Genomic DNA, 9,629 nt, shown 5'->3' with positions numbered 1-9,629 from the left:
CGAGGGGCGACTTCTCCCTCGGCATCGTCGTCAGGCCAGTCGGCGAAAGTGGCCGAAGGCCTGAAGTCGCCTGCTGTTCCTCCTCCTCCCTCGGCGTCGTCTTCCAGAGCCGCCGCCCCCAGATCGGGGTCGTCGACGTCGCCTCTCCGCCCGGTCGGCGAGGAACTCGCGGGCCGGCCCCGAGGTGCCGGCTCGGGTGGAGGAGGGGATTCTGACCAAAGCTGACTGGTCAAAACAAACTCGGCAAGAAAGAAGACAGTCCAAAGAAAGAAAGGAAAGGCAACTCACCACGGGCGGGGGGTTGGCGCGGGAGTACGGCTCCTTGCCGAACCGCCAATCCTCCAGGAGCTTGCTGTCCGAGAGGTAGTTCACCATGAAGGCCACCTCCTCGTGAGGCATGTCCTTGGTGCACATCCGACTCGGGTCGCGGTGCCCGCTCATCTGGCATATCATGTGGGGGCGGCCTTGGAGCGGGAGAACTCGGCGCGCCACGAAGGCGGCCAGCAGGTCTGGACCAGTCAGCCCTCCGACTGCGTCAGCACTCGGAGTCGCGTGATGGCGCCGGCTCCCGCAGGCGTCAGCGACTTGGCCCGGTACGACCAGTTGGGCAGTCGCCCAGCCGGCGGGCCGGCTTCGAAAGCCGGCAGGTTGACCCAGTCCCCCTCGCGGAGGCGTTCCTGACGTAGAAGTAGGATCTCTGCCACATCTTCACCGACTTTATCAGTGAGATGGAGGGGAAGGGATTGTCGGCCCCGACCTTCGCACGACGATGAAAGCGCCGCATTGAGCCGGCACGCCCGCAGCCTGGTGCCGAGCTTGGAGAAGAAGAACTCCCCCAGAGCTCGAGGGTGGGAGGACTCCGAGGAAGCCTTCGCACAAGGCCACGAAGGCGGACAGCAGCACCACTGCGTTGGGGGTGAGGTGGTGCGGCTGGAGGCCGTAGAACTCCAGGAAGGATCGGAAGAAACTGCTCGCCGGCAGCCCCAACCCGCGCAGGCAGTGCGAGCGGAAGATGACCCGCTCGCCCTCCTGCGGCGCGGGGGAAATCTCCCCCTTCGGCGCAAGACGCACCTGCATGCGATCCTCGCCGGGGAGCCGACGAGTCCGGCGGAGGAACTCGATGTGGTCTTCATGAACATCGGAGCCGTCCCAGGTGCCGGAGTGCACAGGGGGAGGCGCGGCGGCGGAGGAAGAACTCATCGCGAGCAGTCGCCGCAGCGTTCACCGGAGCTTGGGCGCGCGGCGGAGCGAAGAAGAAGAGGAAGGAGGAGAGCGAGGAGCAGCAAGAAGGAAGAGAGCGAGGAGTAGTGGGAAGGAGGGGCGCGCGTGCCCTGCTTTACCCCCTACTTATAGCCCTGTGGGCTGCGAAGCCGAGGGGGCGGTCGTGGGGATTTACTACGCCCACGGCCCCACGACACCCACGATCCACGATAAAGTTACTGTGCGCAGTAACTCCACGGGAATCCCAACCATCCACTGGGGCCGCAGCGGACCGCTCGGGCGCCGAGGCGCGATAGTGGCGGGCCCCGCCTATGGGCCTGTCCCGTCGCGTGCGTAGGCTGGCAGGATGGCCCAGCCACGTGCCATCGCATGACAGGCCTAGAATGGGCGGCGGCCTGGAGGCTTAGCTAGCACGCCACTTAAATCCCGCCGCGACGTTCGAAATACTGAGGGAGTCGGAACTGAGTGAGTCTGAATCGAGCGAGTCCGACTCCTTCTAGTCGGCCCGGCAGAAGTCCATCAAAGACCATGTGTGGAGCACCCGGAAAGAGAAACTGCTGAGGCTTCTCGGCCGATCGTCCGCGGTGCCTCACCAGCTTCAGGGACTACTGTCGGAGTAATAGGCCACGGGTAGGCCAACCCAAGCCCCAGAACCTTTCAAGACATCGGGGCAGGCTGCACCCCTCAAGACCCCAGGACGAAGAGCCGCCTTCTGAGGAGTCGACGGCAAGACGACCGACTGCCCGCTCACGGCCGAGTCCCAGGGACGACTTCAGGATAAAGCCGACTCCCGACTGGCGACTTCCAGAGAAGCCGGCTTTGGGGAGTCGGCCTGTAACTCCAAAGAACCCCATGACCTCACAAAGTGGGACGGGCAGGGGCGTGGCTACAGCGAAGCCCACCCCCCCTTACCAAGGGCAGGCATGGCCACAGCACGCCGTACCCCGGAAGATCTCCGTGCGGCGTGGCACTGTTGCCATGCCGGCCCTGACATCAGCACCGCAGGGCCGAATCCTGCACCCACGACGGCTTGTCTGTACGGCCGGAGGCAGCAGGCCCCACCAGTCAGTGAGACCTCGGGAGACGGCGGAGAACCACCAGTCGGACCGTCGGGAGTCGGCCCGGGGGAGTCGGCCGAGCCCTCCCCCGGGGCCCACGCGCCATTAATCAAGATGTGATGGGGAGTGGCAATAGTGATCGCCCGCCAGGCGGCGGGGCTGTTGCCACGACCTCATGATCAAGCCCGCGTCATCAGAAGCACGGCTACAGTAATCAGCAGCCGGCAAGACCCGCCCGCGGCGGACGCGGCCTGTCGGCTCCGTACCAGGCCAGTCGGCGGGCCCCGCGGTCGGCAGAGAAGACGGAGGCCAGAGGCACTGACGGCTGGGCCCGCGTCCAGCCGGATTACCATTGTACCCCTGGGGGGTAGGCCTATATAAACCCCCAGGGCACCCATGCAAAGGGTTGGAACCCATTAGCTCTAGACCAGATCATATAGAAGGGAGAGAGCTAGCCTTGCCCTCTCCTACCTCCAAGAAACAGCTCAAGGAGCAACCGTGTAAACACTTTGCCATAGTGATCATGCGGAGACCCCGCAGAGCAGCAGTAGGGGTATTATCTCCTCGGAGAGCCCTGAAGCTGGGTAAGATTCGCTCGGCGTGCATGTCTTCGCCTCATCCCGTTTCCAGGCACCGGCGACGTTCTACTCGCCCCCACCATGATAAGCCATCCTTTGGCATATGTCGCACCAAACCCCTGACAACCTTTTTGCAAAATTGTCGTAGTTTCCTTCCTATCCGTTAGATATAAATCGGACGGCCTATATTGCAGGATGGCAGGCACACCATCATCACCAACTCGTCTATACTGTGTTAAAAACAACTATGTTTTTATAATTATATATGTTATATATACTCCCCTTGATTTTTCTTATGTATAAAGTTGTGATATAAAAGATTTGTATATTTCTTTACAGAGGGAGTATCTCTCTGTCAAAAATATATTTTTGTGTAACTAGTTACTCCTGTCTTTCTACTTCCTTTCGCTGATATGTGGGGCATCCGGCAACGGGGTCCACGTGCCATATGCACAAATTAGAGTGCACAACTCACGGTAGACACACCCCGGTCGTAGCGCCGCAGTAATGCCCAATGAGCCATCAAATCACAACCCCCCTTTCCAGCTTTAGCAGTAAGCTGGACGGACGAAGCGGCAATATTTCACTGGGCCTGAATCCCCTTCTCCCTCGTCTGCTTGTTCAGAGAAAACCCCCTCTCGGCGATTGCATAGGGTTTTCTCATGGAGAACCAAGTACGAATTCTTCATCCATCCTCGATAAATCCAAGCGACCTTGTCGTGGGTAATCCTAGGATGGCAGCCGCCGCCGTTGATGCATTTTTCTTCCTACTAAATCTATTGTGTTCCATTTGCAGTGCCCAAAGTGCGAGGACCCTACAGGTTTCTGCGCCCTCGGCGAGATGCCACACTTGTTCCTTCTCATCCTAACACAAGATTTTAAGGCACGCATAGTATGTTCCTAGAATCCTCTTTTCTATCCGGGAAGGTGGGGTTTTTTTGAACATGCTATCGACTAATTTGGAAATTTGGATTGCTATATTTGGATAAAAGGTACTACCAGTACGATGGTCAACACTGACGTGAAGGAGGAAGTTATTTCGAGATTTGGATAGGGAATACCGTGTGTTCTCATATTATTTTTCCTGCAGTGCATTATTTGCTCTGCCAGAACAAATGTACTCAAGATGCTCAGCCTTGGCATAACTGAAGACACCAGTTTAATGGCCAAAGTGAAGACAAGCCATGGATATAAGTTCTGAGTTGGGTTCATGAACCAAGAAAATCGCTACTTTTTTTATGGCCGAACTTGGATAAACTTTCTCAAGTGTTACAGACTGAAAGTTGGTGCACAAATGTTGAGGGAAATAGCAGAACCTGGTCTCATCTACACTCTAATCTTCCAACCCGACGTCGTTCCAATTGTTCATCCATGTTTGTTTTGTATCTGGGTCTTGCTTGTTGCCTCGATTACTTCTTAATCCACCTATTCTATCTAACTAATCACAATTTAACTTTAGAAGTAGCAACGAATCTCTCACCAAGATGCTACTTATAACTAATGTTTTCTTATAATTGGTGGCACGTGTAGGTTTTTTCAGAGTTAAGCATGCTGCTCGTTTGTTATTCTGTAACAACTCGGCTGTTACTGATGGCACCGAAGTTGACTGGGACGACATCCACAAGTTCCTACACTTTATTGATCGTCTTGAGGTCCTTGTGGGGAGTTTCAATGGTGCAAGGCCATGTGGGATATGTGTGCCACTGCTGCACTCGTTGAACATGTCCATCTGTGCCGAGAAATTTATGGTACGAGCTGTTTTCTGTTATATTGTTGTTCATAAACTATTGCTTATACACAGTTTTACAGCTGTGATCTTGAAACAGAAACTGGCTAGTTTTATTGTTCCTAAACAGATGCCTGACCATGGTCGGGTCAGGCTTGTGCTTGGTCACAACATGATGTTTATGTCTACCTACTCCATTCCCCTTGGAGGTGAAAAGATACTTATTCATGGGTGGTCTCAAATAATGTAGGCCCGTCCATCTTGGACAATAGGACAAAATATTATGTTCCTGCTTTTCCATGGCTCTAAAGCGAATATCCTGTTTATTGACCACATTGCGAGATGAAGCCACTTTCAGAAGGTTGTGGATGCGTGGGGTGGCGCCTAGGCCTTGTCCTAGGGCTTGGCGGCCTCACCCTTGGTTAACTATAGGCCGAGTAGCACTGTTTGAGGCATGCTTTGTACGGTTGAACCTGTATAAGTACTCATACTGCTTTCAGCTATGGTTGTTAAGTGCCCCTGCTGGTTTCAGTTAAGGTTGTTAAGTACTCCTACTGCTTTTACAGTCTGCCATGTTTCTTCAGTCCTGTATTCCTCCAGCCGCCAATACCAAACCAGCGTCGACGGGGCCACCTGCTTCCGTCTCCCATGGCTGGCTGTGCCTCAGCGCACGCATCGCCACCCCACCATTTCCTAAATCTTTAACGCCGACGTACGAGGCCTCGCCGTCGTCCTCCGCGCGCTTTGGTGCGCTCGCCGCTGTGCCGCCCTCTCGCATTGTCAACATGGTCAACAAACAACAGGAATCGGCAGAAGTACGTGGAGAGGATGATAGTACGGGCCCACCATGTCAGCGTAAGGAAAAATAAAATGCTTCCTCCTAGTGTTTTGCTGACATTTAGGACCCACGACATTGTGAGCATATATAGTCAATATACAAGAGAACGGCACAAGATCGGCTAACACCTAGGATGTAACTGCTCAAGCAGTATTTTTTTGTTATTGTTGAGACGGAGCAGGGTTTGAACTGGGTTGTGGCCCGTCTAGCCCAAGCTTATATTTTATGTTCACCATGTGACTAGCCCAGCTATTTTTTCTTTGTGAAAATGAGCCCAGTTAATTTTTTCTGAAGAATACCCAATCCAGGCCTATTTATTTTTCTACGCCCTGATGGGCTGCAACTCTTTCAAGACCCCTGCAAATCTTGAAAGTAATATGAAATTGGTTGTAAATATAAAAAACAGATGACAAATTGGCAATTACTTTATAATTTCTGAATTTTTTCACATTTTTAGATTCCTATTTCACTGGCCATTAACCTAATTTAAATATATCTTCACAATACTTTAAATCTGGCTTGATATTTCGGTATTAAAAATAGTTTGGAACCCACAGAAATATGCAAAATTGGCCCTGGCCAACCAAAGAAAACGGACTGCAATAAATTGCATAAGAAGTCGCAATGAGCTATATATAAATTATTAAAAAGGAGGGAATGGTCTGACTTATGGGCCTATTAAGTAGACGCGTATGCAATATTTTTTTAGTTATTATATACGTCAACAAACGATTCTAGCAGACGTAATTGTTGGATGTCAATCCAACGGCCGTCGTGTTTCTTCAATCTCTGATGTTCTTGCTCCAGCCGCCAAATCCAGCACCGGCGGGACCGCCTGCTCCTGCCTCCCATGCAGGCCTCACCGCCCCCTACTACTCCAACCGCTGGCCAGGGCATCCCTCTACTCACCCATACCCCCTTTTATTCTGCGGCGATGCTAGCCTCACACCGTAGCCGAACCAGTGAACCCTCGTACTCCTCTCCGCCTGGGCATCCACTGCCGCGTCTTCCCCGGCCCCGGGTCGTCCCCTTCCTAGGCCTCGCCGTCATCCACCGCCCTAGTGCTCTCGGCGTGGCGTAGTCAACATGGTCATGGAATGACTTCCATCGGAGGAGTACTGTCATGGAGAGGCTGACGGCTGGGTCCACGGCAGCTGCAAGGAAGTGCCACCTTATTACATGGAAAATAATTATTCCTCCACCTGACAGTAGGGATCCACCGGATGGGCCACCGTATTTGGTGAAAAAACGTTTCCCCTGACTACTGGGACCCACCGGACGGGCCATCGTATTTCACAAAAAAAGGTTCCCCCCGCTGTCAGCTCGGACCCACCGGAAGTGCCACCTTATTACACACAAAAAATGAATACTCCCCCTGCTTGTTGGCACCCACCTTGGTGGGAGGCTGACTTGTGGGCCTACTAAGTTGACGGGGATGGAGCGATTTGTCAACTTAGTCAATATGAACGGTTCTAGCTCCAGTGACCATACGATGTCCATCCAACGGCCGTAGTGTTTCTTCAACCTCTGGTCTTCCTGCTCTAGCCGCCCAAAGCAGCGCCGGTCGTGCCGCATGCTCCTGCCTCCCGTGGCTGGCTGTGCTGCCGCGGAGGCCTCACCGCCCCTACTATTCCCACCGCTGGCTAGGCCATCCCTCTACTCACCCACACCCCCTGTTATTCTCCAGCAACGGCAGCCTCACACCGCATCGAACTAGTGAACCCTCGTACTCCTCTACGAGTGGGCATCCACTGTCGTGTCTTCCCGGGCTCCGTGTCGTCCCCTTCCTAGGCCTGGCCGTCGTCCACCGCCCTGGTGCTTCGGCGCGGCGTGGTCAACATGGTCAAGGAACAGATTCCATCGGACCTGGACTGTACGTGGAGAGGCTGACAGCTGGGTCCACGACCGCGGCAAGGAAGTGCCTCCTTATTATGCGCAAAATAATTATTCCTCCACCTGATAGCGGGGATCCACCGGATGGGCCACACTATTTCACGAAAAAATGTTTCCCCCTGACTGCTGGGACCCACCAGCTACATTTTCGCATGCAAGGAAGTGTGTCCGGGCAAAAAAACAATTCGCACCCCTGACTACTAGGACCCACCAGCTACATCTTCGCATGCAAGGAAGTTCCTGATAGTCGGGACCCACCTGGTCGAAGCATACTATCATTGTCATTTTGGTCGCGAACGTGTACGTACATACTGGTCAATGTAGAGGCGCGCAGTGTCGTAGTAGAGGTGTGCACGTAGCATGTACACGTATGTACAGCGGCCAGGGTGCAAGAAAGTAAATACGGCCACGTACGTACATACGGGCTGGGCCACGAATGCCTACTCGCGCGTACGTATGGCCAGGGCTCGTGTACATGGCTGGGTCAGAACGGAGAAACTGCGTCGTCGTCGTGTTCATGGGGAAGCAACGGAATGCGTCATGTTCATCGGGAGGCAACGGAACGCGTGGGAGCCAACCGGCTTGGACGGAACAGCCGATGGAAACGAGGCCTGGCGTACCGCAAAATGGAGGAAATGGCCTCGTGTTCGACCGACCACATTCGAAACGGGATCATATTCATTGGGAGGGGTGTGGCGTACCGCAAAACGGGACTCCACGGGATACTGTTCATCTCCACCGTCGACCCCCTCTAGCCTCCATGGGCTACTGTTCATCAACCATGGACCTCCTCCAGCCTCCACCTGTGACTGTTCATCCACGGGCTCCTATTTATCTAGCCTCCACCGCGTGCTACTCCACCTGCTACTATTCAACCAGCCCTCTACACGGGCTCCTGTTCAACCACCCCTCCACGGGCTATTGTTCATCCAGCCCTCCACCGTCTACTGTTCATCCAGCCCTCCATGGGGTGGTCCTGTTCATCCATCCCTCCACGGGGTCCTGTTTAGCCAGCACCAACCAGCTCGATCGATCGGGGTCCTGTTCATCCAGAGGCAACACCACGGGGTCCTATTCATCCACCCCCACCAGGAACTGTTCATCCAAACCCCCCAGCAACGCTCACTGTTCATCCAGAGGAACACCATGGGGTCTTATTCATCCACCCCGACCGGGAACTTTTCATCCAAACCCCCCAGCAATTTTCACTGTTCATCTAGAGGCAGCATCGATCGGCTTCAGTTAGCAGCAGTAGCAAAGGAATCGCTCGATCGGGTTTAGTTAACAACCATTGATTGATCGCTCGGGTTCAGTAACGCGTAGCCTGCAGTGCAATCGAACCAGTGAACCCTTGAGCCCAACGCCTTGCTCGGGTTCAGTTAGAGCCCAACGGCTCGCACCCACACACATGCGTGTATGAGAGAAACGCGCATCGCTCGGCCCCGACCATCCACCATAATCGGGAACACCCCGATATTTTCCTTGCCCTTGCTTCTACCACGGTTTTTTCCGTCATGGACGGCCCCAAAGCAACTGTCAGCAGTTGGGCCCCGGTCCCCTCGGCCAGGTGAAGGGGCCACCCCATTTCCCCGCGGCTCGCCCGGTCAAGCAGCACAGCCACCCCGCGGCCGCTGGATCTTGGAGTTGGCTGTATGTCGCGGCCGCCTTTTCCGCCCGGCGGCGGGCCGCGGCGGCGGCCGGTAGAGTGCTTCGCGAACCATGCCTCATGGGTAAAATGACCAAGACTCCGTCTCCAGGAACAATGGAGCGAGCAACCAACTTATTGGAAATCATACATACTGATGTGTGCGGTCCAATGAGTGTTGAGGCTCGCGGTGGTTATCGTTATGTTCTCACCCTCACTGATGACTTGAGTAGATATGGGTATGTCTACTTAATGAAACACAAGTCTGAGACCTTTGAAAAGTTCAAGGAATTTCAGAGTGAGGTTGAGAATCAACGTGACAGGAAAATCAAGTTCTTACGATCAGATCGTGGAGGGAGAATATTTGAGTCACGAATTTGGCACGCACTTAAGGAAATGTGGAATTGTTTCACAACTCACGCCGCCTGGAACACCTCAGCGTAATGGTGTGTCCGAACGTCGTAATCGCACTCTATTGGATATGGTGCGATCTATGATGTCTCTTACCGATCTACCGCTATCATTTTGGGGTTATGCTATAGAGACTGCCGCATTCACTTTAAATAGGGCTCCGTCGAAATCCGTTGAGACGACACCGTATGAATTATGGTTGGAAGAAACCTAAGTTGTCGTTTCAAGTTTGGGGATGCGATGCTTATGAATTGTGGTT

The sequence above is a fragment of the Triticum urartu genome, chromosome 1 (assembly GCF_003073215.2).
Source record: "Triticum urartu cultivar G1812 chromosome 1, Tu2.1, whole genome shotgun sequence".
NCBI lineage: Eukaryota > Viridiplantae > Streptophyta > Magnoliopsida > Poales > Poaceae > Triticum > Triticum urartu.
Note: the sequence above shows the minus strand (reverse complement) of the source record.